Here is a 14042-nt window from a genome sequence, read left to right on the forward strand (position 1 = left end):
GGGAAGATGAATTCATGAACATTGTGAAGCTCTTGGATATTACACAAATAGCCATAGAAATGCCCATAGGGAAGTCAATAATTCTGTAATCAGTGCAGGTTTAGGAGGGTCTGCAGTAAATTAAGCCTGGGGCCACTTTCAATGAGGAGGATAAAAGAAATATTGAACTGCTGCCTCATTCCCTGAGCCCTTTCCATCCTGTGCACTGACTGAGGCAGGAGTTCTATTGACAAAACAGCATGTGATCAAAGGCTATCCTAATGCATACGCACAAGAGGGGCCAAATTGAAGTTGTACAGGCAGCCTTAATTCTGGCAGTTTCTAACTTTCCAGGGCTTGGCTTTGCAACTTCAATGCTTTTACTGTAGGGTTTTTTGGTATGTATGTATGTAAGAATTATACAGATTGCTTTGGCACAAATGATTCAGTGTATCCAAACTATGCTTTAATTGTGTTTTGCCCATATAACTGCCAAGTTTTGTGCAGCTCCATGTGTGATATTTTATGCAAAATGTTTTATTGAGCTAATTTGTATATTTAAAACTAATTTGCATATAACGGTTTAGTACTCATACATTTTGGTGAAGGAACCCCTGTTTATCTACAGGATAGCAGCTGGGGAAGCTTCCCCCCCCACACACACTGCCTTGCCAGCCTCTCTCAGCCATGATCTGCGGTGACTTCCTCTAGGAGTAGCAGGGGTAGTTCAGCCTCCATGGTCCATGCAGTTCTTGGCCTCTCCGCTGAGCCTACTAATCAGTGTAAAGCATAGTAGTGAGGCCATCTGGGCAAGGAAAGGTCATGCTGTTTCACAGAAGATTTTGATATTTTCAAAATATAGTTCTGGGAATTTTTCCAAGCAGCTCGAGCTGAGTCTGTAACATAAGAGCTGGAACTCGGACCCACCAGCTCATCTCATAGAGATGCCACCAAACCTCCACTCGGTGAGAACAACTTAAGACCAATGGAGCTGGGCTGGGTCCAAGTTGGTGATTAAGAGGCAAAAGGCTCTGTAGCTCATTAGCAATGCCTGGAGACATCCAGTCCCCCAATAAGTTTTCATGTTACACTTTCGGGAATAAAGGTTGCTTTCTGGAAAAATACATGTCTTAGTGCTGATCTTTCTGGAGCTGACAAAGGCAGGGTCTGCTCTCTGGAGACAGGCAAAATCTTCCACACACTGTTCTCAGTTTCAATGCCCACTGCCATCCTGGAGGACCCTGTATGCTCTGGCTCATATAAGCCATTCCCAGACCAAATTTACTCATCTAGATGATTTAGCCACAGCTGGAACAAGTGCAGGATTGGCTGAGTATGCCTTGGGGAGGCTAAAAGCCAGATGGAGACATCTGCTCAGAGGCAATGATTTTCAGTGGCCCAGGCTACTGTTGTCTTGGCTGCCAACTGCATTTTACACAGCATTTGGAGAAGCAAAGGTGGAGTAAATAGCGAGAACTGAACCACCCACACCAAACTTCCTGTCTCTATCTTTAGGCAGCTAGAAACATGAGCAGCAGGATTCAAGACCATGAACATTACTTGCAGAGGGTGTGCAGCACACACTGCAATGGTCTGTGCACATCTACTGAGTGTTTATGGTGAGGATATAGGAGAGTAATAATGATGAATTTCCTTTAATGAATTTAAACCTTAATTTTTCTCCAATACTCTAGGGCAAGATCGACAAAGGGACTTAGGTGCCTAACTGCCACTTTAGGGGCCTACGCCCAACATTTTTGGCACCACTGAAATCATCAAAATCTCCACTCAACTGCTGCCTAATCCTAGGCACCAAAACTTCCACTGTTAAAGAGCCTGAAAAATCTGCCAGTGAGCATACACATGGGTGCTGTTGCATACCTAAGCCGCAGCAGAATGCTCAACCTTGGCATACACTGGGGAACAACTTCAACAGGAGAGTGAGAGACCCCTGTCCTAGAATACCCTGCAGCCTACTAACTAGAACATGTTCCTGGCAGGTGAGAAACCCAACTTCAAATTCCTTCTCCACATGAGACAGAGGGGAATTGAACCAGGGTCTCCCACATCCTGGGTCAGTAGGCTAACTGCTGGGCTAATAGTTGTAGCACCACCTCTTCCTTCACTGTCTTTTCCTGAGAAAGGGCTGACCTGGCTTAGACACCTAACTCCAGGAGAGGTTCAGAACTGTGAATCCCAAGCAGACTTAAGGTATATCTACACTTAAAACACCGCAGTCAAGCAGCTGTGTTGTTGTAGTGCTTCAGTGTACACACTACCTATGTCAACAAGAGGGCTTCTCCAAGCAGTGTAGGTAATCCACCTCCCTGCAAAGCGGGAGCTAGGTCAATGGAAGAATTCTGGTCTACGCTTGGGGGTTAGGTCGGCATAGCTACATCTCTGAGGGATGTGGATTTTTCATATCCCTGAGAAACATAGCTATACTGAAGTAAATTCCTAGCGTAGACCAGGCCATAGGCCAAGGGTGGGCAAACTATGGCCCGAGGGCTGGATCCAGACCATTACGGCTTTGGATTTGGCCCGCAGGATTGCCACCCTTGTGGCGCTGCGGGCCCCACACTGCTGCTGGAAGTGGCCGGCACCACGTCCCTGCGACCCCTAGGGGAGGGAGGAGCAGAGGACTCCGTGCACTGCCCTCACCTCCAGGCACCACCCCACGCAGCTCCCATTGGCCAGGAACGGGGAACCGTGGCCAATGGGAACTTTGGGGAGGTATAGAGTGGAAATGTAAAGATCAGAGATGTTATCTTTCAAAATAAAAATTAATTGTGGCTAGCTGCCATAACAAAACAAACCTAGCATAAAAATGAAAAAAGTGTTCTTTTAACAAAAACCCATGACATCAGGGAAATTGTTCTCTCCCTCAGTATGCCATTGTGGTGGGAGGTCCTGGATCTGGTTGTGAGAGCCTATCACTTTCTATACACTTAAGTCTTCCAACTTTTGGAGGGCATAGTACAGTGCAGGAGGGCAGGAGTGGGATCCTGTTGAGGCAATACATTAGTAGTACATTGGGTGTGGAAAAACATTTGAAATAGTTGTACCCTATTTGTAATTTCTTCTCATCTTTGTGCATGTCTTCATCATGCTGAATGGCTACAGTCTTATCCATTCCTCTATTTTTCCTCTTCCAGATGACAGGGACTAGTCACATTCCTGAGCCATCTTTTTCTGAAAGCCCAATAGCAAGCAGATCCTCCCTGTTTTTGTGGTGTCTGCCCTGCATGGTGGCCAGTCTGACTGTGATGGCACTGGTTGTCTTGCCCGAAGCCTGGACTGCCAATCAGGAAAGGAGTGTTGTGGGATTTACTTCTGCAAGCTGCATGGAAACTTTTTAAAGACACCATAATAGAGGCTCAACTTAAATGTATATCCCAAATTAAAAAAAAAAAAAAAAAAAAAACATAGTAAGAGAACCAAAAACGAGCCACCATGACTAAACAAAGTAAAAGATGCAGTGAGAGGCAAAAAGGCATCCTTTAAAAAGTGGAAGTTAAATCCTAGTGAGGAAAATAGAAAGGAGAATAAACACTGGCAAATGAAGTGTAAAAATAAAATTAGGAAGGCCAAAAGAGAATTTGAGGAACAGTTAGCCAAAGACTCAAAAAGTAATATCAATTTTTTTTTTTAAAGTACATCAGAAGCAGGAAGCCTGCTAAACCACCAGTGGGGCCACTGGACGATCAACGTACTAAAGGAGCACTCAAGGACGATAAGGCCATTGCAGAGAAACTAAATGTATTCTTTTAATCGGTCTTCACGGCTGAGGATATGAGGGAAATTCCCAAACCTGAGCCATTTTTTAGATGACAGATCTGAGGAACTGTCCCAGATTGAGGTATCATTAGACCTCAATCATATCTCCCCTTAGCCGTCTCTTTTCCAAGCTGAAAAGTCCCAGTCTTATTAATCTCTCCTCATACAGAAGCCGTTCCATACCCCTAATCATTTTTGCTGCCCTTTTCTGAACCTTTTCCAATTCCAATATATCTTTTTTGAGATGGGGTGACCACCTCTGCACACAATATTCAAGATGTGGGCATACCATGGATTTATATAGAGGCAACATGATATTTTCTGTCCATTCTGTTCGCTTTTTTGACCGCCGCTGCACATTGAGTGAATGTTTTCAGAGAACTATCCACAATGATTCCAAGATCTTTCCTGTGTGGTAACAGCTAATTTAGAGCCCATCATTTTATATGTATAGTTGGGATTATGCTTATCAACATTAAATTTCATCTGCCATTTTGTTGCCCAGTCACCCAATTTTGCCTGGATCTTAACTATCTTTCGTAATTTTGTATCATCCGAAAATTTTACCACCTCACTGTTTACCCCTTTTTCTAGATCATTTATGAATATGTTGAATAGGACTGGTCCCAGAACAGACCCCTGGGGGACACCACTATTTGTCTCTCTCCATTCTGAAAACAGACCATTTATACCTACCCTTTGTTACCTATCCATGAGAGCACCTTTCCTCTTATCCCGTGACAGCTTACTTTGTGTAAGAGCCTTTTGTGAGGGACCTTGCCAAAGGCTTTCTGAAAATCTAAGTACACTATATCCACTGGATCCCCTTGGTCCACATGCTTGTTGACCCCCTCAAAGAATTGTAATAGATTGGTGAGGCATGATTTCCCTTTACTAAAACCATGCTGACTCTTCCTCAATAAATTATGTTCATCTATCTGACAATATTATTCTTTATTATAGTTTCAACCAGTTTGCGCAGTACTGAAGTCAGGCTTACAGGCCTGTAATTGCTGGGATCACCTCTGGAGCCCTTTTTAAAAATTGGCATCACATTAGCTATCCTCCAGTCATCTGATACAGAAGCGGATTTAAATGATAGGTTACAGACTACAGTTAGTAATTCTGCAATTTCACATCTGAGTTCCTTCAGAACTTTTGGGTGAATACCATCTGGTACTGGTGACTTATTGCTGTTTAATTTATCAATTTGTTCCAAAAACTCCTCTAATGATACCTCAATCTGGGACAGTTCCTCAGATCTGTCACCTAAAAAGAATGGCTCAGGTTTGGAAATCTCCCTCACATCCTCAGCTGTGAAGACCGATGCAAAGAATACATTTAGTTTCTCCGCAATGGCCTTATTGTCCTTGAGTGCTCCTTTAGCACCTCGATCGTCCAGTAGCCCCATTGGTTGTTTAGCAGGTTTCCTGCTTCTGATGTACTTTAAAAAAAACCTGCTATTACTTTTTGAGTCTTTGGCATAGCTCAAATTCTTTTTTGGCCTAATTGTATTTTTACACTTCAATTGCCAGCGTTCAGTCTCCTTTCTATTTTCCTCACTAGGATTTAACTTCCACTTTTTAAAGGATGCCTTTTTGCCTCTCACTGCATCTTTTACTTTGTTGTTTAGCCATGGTGGCTCTTTTTTGGTTCTCTTACTATGTGTAACCCTTGTGCCCATCTAAGTTGGCAGCAACAAGGGCCGGGTTCTGTATCTAGGGGTTCCGTTTCAATAACGCAATGCAAAACCGGCTCGAGCCCCCACCCAGTGACCTGGGACAATTACATACCACCCCCTGGGTGCCCCTAAGAGGCAATACTTCCCCTCTCGCAAGCACGGAGTCTGAGTGTAGCAGAAAATGTTTAATAACATGAAGTAAACGACATCAGCATTAAATTGGAAAAACACCACAAACAGGATTCATAACACAAACCATGAGCAAAAGACCCACCCCAGCAAATTGGGCTGTGTCCTTTCCCTTTGGTTCTTGTATCCAGCAACCCAAAAATCACCCAGAGTCCCCAAAGTCCAACACCCCCAAAGTCTCTTGGGTCCAGCAGTCACCCAAAGTCCCAAAAGTCCAACAACCCCCAAAGTCTCTGTCCCTGGTCAGTGCAGCTCCAGAGTAAAAGGGGGGCACGCAGGTTGTTAAGAGGCACCTTACGTGATCCGAGGCCGGCCGTCTCTCCGTGGGGTTCCACTGCAGGCTTCACCATGAGCCAGTCCACTTCCTGCCATCCCACGAACTGCTCGGCTCTATGAGCTGCTCCACTCCGCTCACCGACCTGTGAGCCGCTCCAGCTGTCCCCGCAAACAGCTCCACTCACTGTTCCTTGGTACGCTCCAACCGTCCTCGCAAGGCTCTGTGCCGCTTGCTGCTCAGCCAGCTGCTTAGCAATATAGCTTCAGGCTCCCCCACTAGTTAACACAACACTCAGCGATCTCAGCTCTTAATAACTTCAGCTCTTTTGTAATTTCAGCTCTTAATGATTTCAGCTCATAGTAGGGGAGCCCCAGTGCTGGTGCACCATTGGCCCAAAGCAAATTCAGCTCAGCAGCCTGTAATTAGACTCCTAGTGGAATCAAAGTTAGCTCTAACATTCTACAGTGGAGAAAGGAGATGGTGCAATTAGTGTTTCAAGCCCTCAAAGGCTACCCATACCATCAGGTATAAATACCTGTCCCCATCTTCTCTCAATCCACTGGCTTTTGTAATCCATGCCCCTTGTCAAGCAAGTGCTACTTAGGTAATGGTGAGTCCTTCTGTCATACAACAGTTCCACTGGCCTTGATTCACAGAATCAGGGTAACAAAACTTTATTCTTCCTGCCCCAATAACAGAGAAACTGGAGATCCCACACCAGCCAAAGTCACCACTTTCAGTTGCTGTTGTTTCATGCCAGGCGAGTGGGTGTGCCTATGCAAACAAGATCAGCCCCTGGAGTTCTTTTCCACACTCACCATAATTCACCACCAGATGTCAGAGTAGAGCTCATCCTGACTCTGCTTACGTATGTTTTTTTTAATTTGGGGTATACATTTAAGTTGAGCCTCTATTATGGCGTCTTTAAAAAGTTTCCATGCAGCTTGCAGAGATTTCACTTGTGTAGTTCCCCTTTCTGAAATTAAATGCTATAGTGTTGGGCCACTGCGGTGTTTTTCCTGCCACATAAGACTGTGGGGTGCATTACACCTGTATGACAGAGAAAAACAACGTGGACCATGACAAACTTCTATCATGTAGAGCAAAACCAAGGAAAAGAGACAGTACAGGCAGGAGTTTCAAGGAGGGTCAACAAAGCCCTGGGGAAAATGGCCAAGAGCTGGCTCAGAAAAAACATGTCATACTCTTGAATAATAAAGAGAAACTTATTCTCATGTTTCTTTTGTTTTGTCTCCTTCTGGGGAGAGGATGAGAGAGAATGAGTCAAACGTGACAGATGTTAATCACGTCCCTTAATGCACTACTGGAAGGTGCTCAGGAGTGACGAGAGTGGTATAAAAACTGGTAAAGAATAAAACAGAATTAGCTATTTTCCTCCTCAATCCCTTAGTCAGTATTTAAGAAAATGAATTTGTCTGGCACAAAGCATTTTCATAGGGCAATCCAGCTGCTCAGCTTGTGACAGCCCTCCCCCTGCAATTGACTTTCAATCTCATCCCTTCCTTGGCAGGGGAGTAGAAAGTCCCCAGTCTGGTATAGCAGGGGCTGGGGATGTGTGTCTGGCCTGAAGCATAGTAAGGAGGGTAGGCAGGAGTACCTGGCTCCAGCCCCTCTGCACAAAGATAAGATTTGGGCCCCTGAGATCCTAACTCACTTGCTGGGTCCTGGCACAGAGGGAGAAATGTCACCTTCAGGGTTGAACTGTCAAATATAGAAATAAATTACAGGATTCATGAATATTCATGAGGCAATTCAAACAACCCAAATTAACAAGGACATTAATTACCAAACTGATTAGGCTGTCAATTCCCTTTATTTAGATAAATCAACAATTCCCTGCTCATGATGTATCCTACTGAAGACTGCAGAAGTAATCTCAGCGTATCCCTGTAGGAGGCTCCCTAGGGAGCACAGTGAGATCCCAGTTACTTGGGCTGTCAGAGAGCGAGAAAGGGAGTTGCTGTTCAAGTGTCATCTATCCTTTGTACCCATTGGTATTTTTTTTTCCTACATCAAGAGCTCCTTCTCAATACTGTCCTGAGTTGCTGAGCATGCAGTCAAGCTGTCTAAGAACATGTGCTCATTTCCCTGTCCTCCAGATTCCATGCTAACAGCACAGACAGGAGGGCAGTCAGTTTTGCTACAGATGGCCTGCAAATTTTAGGATCTCTTGTCCACTATTCTCCAGACTCCATTTCTGCTGAGATCCCTGGTTGTCCTCTGTCCCCTATGATTTGGGTTATTGCAGCCCCCTTCCCGGCCCCCACTAAGATTCTCCCTTATGCCTCTCTGGCATCCTCCTCACCTGCCACCTCTGTTGCAGCTCAGGACCCATGTCACAATTTCAGAGTTAACAGTACCTTTGACCTCACTACTGGTCTTTCATGAGGGCACCCACTTAAGGTTTGACACTCCCAGCCACCACACCTCTTGAGAGGAGACTCATGTCTCTCTCTCCAGCAGACCAGTGGGTTTACATTTGCGGTCCCTCTGCACCTCACTGATTTCCCCAGCAAGTCTGACTGGAGTATAGCACCTGTGGTTACCCCTTCTTCAGGGGCCACAACAATGTTTACCAGTTACCAACCAGCCCTCACAAAGGAAGATACATTTATTCTTAAAGGTAAAAGCACTACAGAGAAAACATAACAATCAATAAAAGTTCCTCTATGCATGCTAAGAGCTTACCAACCAGCAGTCTGATAGGGCTCTAGCAATCCAAAGTTCTTCCAACCCTTCCACAAGGGTTGGAGCCCTTGAAGTCCTGCTTGTTTGCTGAATCAAAAGAAAGCCTTGTATCAGTTCAAGCTCATCTTTTTATACCAGGAGTGGCCAAACTTACTGACCCTCTGAGCTGCATATGACAATCTTCAGAAGTTCAAGAGCTGGGGTGTGCCTGCCAGGGTCTTGGGACTTCAGCCCTGCTGGGCTCAGGGTTTCAGCCCCACAATGGGCTGGTGGGGTTAGGGGCTTTTGCTGTGCTGGATGTGTGTCTTGGGGCTTCTGTCCAGTGGGGTGGGGGTCTTGGTGCTTCAGGAGGTGCCTGCTTGGGCTCAGGGCTTCAGCCCCCACTCCTGCTGAAGCTCCAAACCCTGGCAGGTCACCACACAGCACTGAAGCCCCGAGACTACACCCACCCTGCTGGGCAGAAGCCAAAGGCCATGTGTGAGGGGGACACATGGGTCATGTGCCCTCCCTGGTATTTACCACATTTGCTGGCCCCATTCAGTCACATGGTGCCACCGGGCCCCCTTCCTGCACCACAGCTGCTGGAGCCAGCAAGCGGGGAGCTGCAGCTATGGGTAGAGGCAGCATCAACTGGGAGAACCATTGCTTTTGCTGCTGCCTCTCCACCTGGAGCTAACAGCTAGGAACTGCAGGAAGGGGCCTGAACCTTTAAATTGTACCTCCCCCCCCCACACACTTTCAGCAGGCACCAGTCATTTCTAAGCCCCTAGCCACACCACTCTGCCTCAGAGCAGGAGCTCCAAGCTCCCCACACCAGTCTGGTAGGCAGAGAATGTGGTGGGGTTGGCTCCATGAGCTGCTGTTTGGCCACCCATGTTTTACACCAAAAGCCCTTGCTTAATCTGTGGAAAACCCAGCTTGAACCAATAATGCAAACCACTCCTTTTTCTCCAGGGTGGTTTACAATACCCCAGGGTAAACGCTCCCACTGTTTTTAGTTTGTGGAGGAACTGGGGTAACCTGCCCCTGTGGAATAGAACACAATCATACAGAGAACTTTCATGAATATAATACAGAGGTTGTGACAGGTTCGGTCACAGAGACCCCTGTGGGACTGTCACCTGATGTGTTGAAATTATCTCTGAGCCAGTTTTCTGTGCCAGCTTGGGACTCCAGAACCCTGCCTTGTTGAGCCAGACACACAGACCCAGGTTTGGTCCACGCTCCCAAAGCTACAGACTTTAACCAAAACTGCTCTGTAGGTCACCTATCTCCAGCACCCAGTTCCCAATTTGATCCAAACCCCAAATAAATCCGTTTTACTCTGTATAAAGCTTATACAGGATAAACTCATAAACTGTCCCCCCCCATAATACTGATAGCTGTGCATATCGCTCTGTTTGCTCCCCCAGATATTAATCACTTACTCTGGGTTAATAAAATCACTTTTGTTTATTAATTAAGTATAAAAAGTAGGATTTAAGTGGTTTCAAGTAATAACAGAACCAAGTAAGTTACCATGCAAAATAAAACAAAACACGCCAGTCTAAGCTTAATACATTAAGAGACCGTTTACAGGTAAATCTCACCCTCCGAGATGTTACAGTGAGCTTCTTTCACAGACTCATTCCTAGTCTGGGCCCAATCCTTTCTCCTTGTACAATCCTTGTTACTTCCAGCAGGCATCTTAGGTGAAAAGCAGGGTGTTTTTCCCCATGACTGGGACCCTCCTTTGTTCTCTTCCACCCCCTTTTATATCTCTGGCATAAGGCAGGAATATTTTGGCTCTCTGGATCCCCACCCCTCCTTCTAAATGGAAGAGCACCAGGTTTAAGATGGATTCCACCATTCTTCCTGGGCTAGCTTACAGGAACACAGGAAGGTTTGCAAGTAAACAGAGCCATTTACAACCAACTGTTCTAGTCAATAGGAGCCATCAAGATTCAAAACTAGGGGTTGGCAACCTTTCAGAAGTGGTGTGCTGAGTCTTCATTTATTCACTCTAATTTAAGGTTTCGCGTGCCAGTAATACATTTTAACATTTTTAGAAAGTCTCTTTCTATAGGTCTATAATATATAACTAAACTATCGTTTTATGTAAAATAAATAAGGTTTTTAAAATGTTTAAGAAGCTTCATGTAAAATTAAATTAAAATGCAGAGCCTGGACCCGGTGGCCAGGACCTGGGCAGTATGAGTGCCACTGAAAATCAGCTTGCGTGCTGCCTTCAGCACACGTGCCATAGGTTGCCTACCCCTGTTCTAAACCATCATCAATGGCCCACACTTTGCATAATTACAATAGGACTTCAGAGTCATACTTTCTATTTCTAGCTTCAGATACATGAATGATACATATAAATAGGATGAACATAGTAGATTATAAGATCAAGAGACCTTTTGCATAAAGCATATTCCAGTTACATCATATTTACACTCATAAGTATATTTGCATAAAACATTATGGAGTGCAAAGTCACAGTGGTGGCCAGAGATATGGCCTGGGATTGCAATATCTGCTATATCCCCACTGGCTCCATGCAGCGTCTTGCCTGTCCAGCACAGGAAGCCCTCGGACCCCAAGGTCCCTCCGTGCCCAGAGGACCAACAGAAGAGGATCAAGTGCAGGCAGGGAAGAGGTGCAGGGAGTGAGGATAGTCCCCGTCCCTCAATCCAGCCCTCTGGCCTGTACACAGTGCCTGGGCCCACCTCAGGGTGTATATTTGGGGGTGGGGGTGTTGTCACACCAGAATTACCAGACACTCAGCCAAACCACTGCAGGAGTACCCGCAGGCCTAGAGGAGGCGCTGCGGGCACAGACAGGGAGAAGCTGCAGGGCCGTGACTGGGGGCACGTTTGCACAAATTGCTTGGCTCACAGGCTCCCCCAGGGCCCTTCCCTCCTGCGGGACACACAGCCCAGCCCACGCTGCTCCGCGGGCCTCTCCCCCAGCCTGCCCCGCCCGGCGCCCCCGGCAGCGAGCCCCCCCCGGGCTCCGCAATGGGGCCGCTCTGCAGGGCTGGGAAGAGGCGGGACCACGCCCTGTCGCTCGGCAGCAGGAAACACTGTCAATCAACCGACAGTCAATTATTCATGAACCTCATGAATATTCAGCAGATATGGCCGCTCCGAGCGGAAATGACATCACGGTCTAGGAACTCGAGTTATTTCCGCTTCTGAAAGCGGAGTATCATCCGCTGTCAAAAATCGTTATTTCAGCCCTTACTTCCGGCCTGGAGTCACCCCTTCGCCGACCTCGTTAACTACTTCCGGCAGGAAAATCTCACCTCGTCCTCAAAGGTTGCTGATTTTCTGATTTGTCTTAGGTGATTCCCGCCTTTCCGCGGTTGGCGCTATTGCTGGTCCGGTGCGGTGCGAGCGCTGCCTCCGTCTTCCGTGCCCATGATTAGCACTTCCGGTTTGCAAGTCCATTCATTCATTTCCTTCTGCACTGCAAAAGTATCTGTTTATGACGTCAGTTCCGACCTTTCTAGAGCACCGGACGTGCCAAAACACGCCCCGCCTCCTGAACCGGAAGCGACTTGCCGCTCCCCTTTCCGGTGAGGAGGTTGCTGTCGCCGCTGGAGCCGGGGTCGGGGTCGTAGCTGGGGGGTGGTGTCCGGTAATCGGCGGTGGGCGAGACCAAGAGAGACCCGTGGCAAGGGTACTTCCGGGTTTGAATGACCCGGAAGCGGAAGCGGGGAGGCTTGATTGGGTGTCGGTGCAGAGTGCCGTCAGCCTCTGGGCTCCGCCGCGCGGGGATTGAGATTCCGGATCGTGTCGGCCCCTCCCTCGGGCTCGGCCGCTGCACAGCTGGGGCTCGGTGCCCGCGGGAGGCGGGCTGAGGGCTCCCACCGGGGGCGGACACTGCCCGCGTGGGCGGGGCTGCCCCCCTGTGGGATGTGTGCGCGCGGGGTGGTCCCCTTTTCCTTGTGGCTGGGCCCCTGCGCTGGCTGCGGGGCGCGTCCCTCTCCCCCCACCAACGCCGCCATGCAGCCCCCCGAGCCCTGGTTTCGCCAACGCGTCCAGTAACGCTGGTAGTTTGTTCGCAGAAACAGCCCTGGAAGGAGGAGAAATGCAAGAGGAGTGAGAGGGAGAGGGGGTAAGAAACTTCCAGGAAAATGTGGGGAGGTGCGGGTATGATTCAGTACTGGCTGCCCCCGCCCCGCCCCTTTTCTGTATGGTGGCCCTAGTGCCCAGCTCTGGGATCTGGGGCCTTTCTTCTTCTGGAAGTTAGTTCCGGTCCAGGGACTGACCTGTTCAAGGGTTGGCTATAGGGTGCTTCACCTCTAGGGCATCGTTTGCTGTTTAGCTTCAAGGTATGGGGGAGGTGGGATTGGATGTCTGAGGGAATGCCGTGAAGATTGTTGACCTCTAGTGTATTAGTAGTGGTTGGGGAAGGAGAATCCAGTTCTTTTTTCTCCACTATGATTAGGTTATTGATGGCATGGAACCAAATAATGGCTTTTCAGATTGTTACATAGAGTTCCTTAATTCTTCTTCCTCAGAACTCTGTGAAGATGCTTTTGCATCTCATCAAATGCCCTGTGTTCAATGTGTGTTCATCATCATGAATTGTTTCCAGCATCACTTGGGCCTAAAACTTCCCCACCATGAAATCAGGTCTTGTACAGATATAATGATGCGTTAGGTACCACTCCCGAGTGTCATCCTCAGGGTTTGTTTTTTTTTATTATTATAAAGTTGGAAATGGAACATCACAATAAATAAACTGTGTGAAAGTAAGGAAAATTATATTTAAAGTCTACTTTACCTATTCTTGCATATTTAGCCTTAATTGTACCCCCTTGTACACACCACTTCTCCACTCTAAGTCCTTGCTATGCTTTTCATGTATGTGCCAGTGATTCAGTGCAGTAACTCCATGAAATGTAAGCCCGGCCTTTGAAGTGTGTGAATCTGTGAGAGCCATAGTGGTGATACCTTGACCCTCATGATAAGCAGTAATCGAATTCTCTTGTTTGTTCAATTGCTTGTTCAGTGCATGTGAATTTGGCCTGTACATGGAAGGTATTGTTTCTGGTTTATATCAGGAGGGCACGTTGACATCTGTCTGATACTAGACTGGTGAATGGGAAGAAGGTCCCATCTGTGACCTGTTTGTGGAAGCTGAGATGATGAAGGCTCTTCAGTGGGATCATGCTGTGGTACAGGGTTGAAGCTCCATCCCGTATGTGATAGTGGTAGAGCAATTGGAAAGGTTACATGCAGAGTTCTGGTAAAGTAAGTGTGAGCGGTGTTAAGGGGGTGGGATGATGACTAGAGATTCATATTTCCAAAAGGGTTATTAGACTACAATGGGTGGCTAGCTGTAGGTAGGAGGACAGAAGTCTGTTGGAGGAACTTGATCTTCAACTTTCTTCATTTTAAAGGGTTGGCATGCCGCTGAAATTGCATGAAATCTTCTGTT

General features: G+C 47.0%; 1 protein-coding gene across 10 annotated transcripts in view; it reads left to right on the forward strand.

Moving 5' to 3' along the window:
- Positions 1-12103: 12103 nt before the first annotated feature.
- ZNF384 (zinc finger protein 384) overlaps positions 12104-14042 on the forward strand; it is a 39000-nt gene continuing 37061 nt past the window's right edge. For 2 of the 10 annotated variants that reach the window (XM_054041699.1, XM_054041772.1), the window contains exon 1: positions 12157-12171. The gene's annotated coding sequence lies outside the window, so the exon portion shown is untranslated. Of the gene's footprint in view, positions 12172-12203; positions 12276-12695; positions 12714-12750; positions 13354-13386; positions 13856-14042 lie in introns of those variants that run through there. The other 8 variants (XM_054041709.1, XM_054041718.1, XM_054041746.1 and 5 more) reach the window with 7 other exon arrangements.

This window comes from Malaclemys terrapin, chromosome 1, assembly GCF_027887155.1.
Source record: "Malaclemys terrapin pileata isolate rMalTer1 chromosome 1, rMalTer1.hap1, whole genome shotgun sequence".
In the NCBI taxonomy this organism is placed as follows: domain Eukaryota; kingdom Metazoa; phylum Chordata; order Testudines; family Emydidae; genus Malaclemys; species Malaclemys terrapin.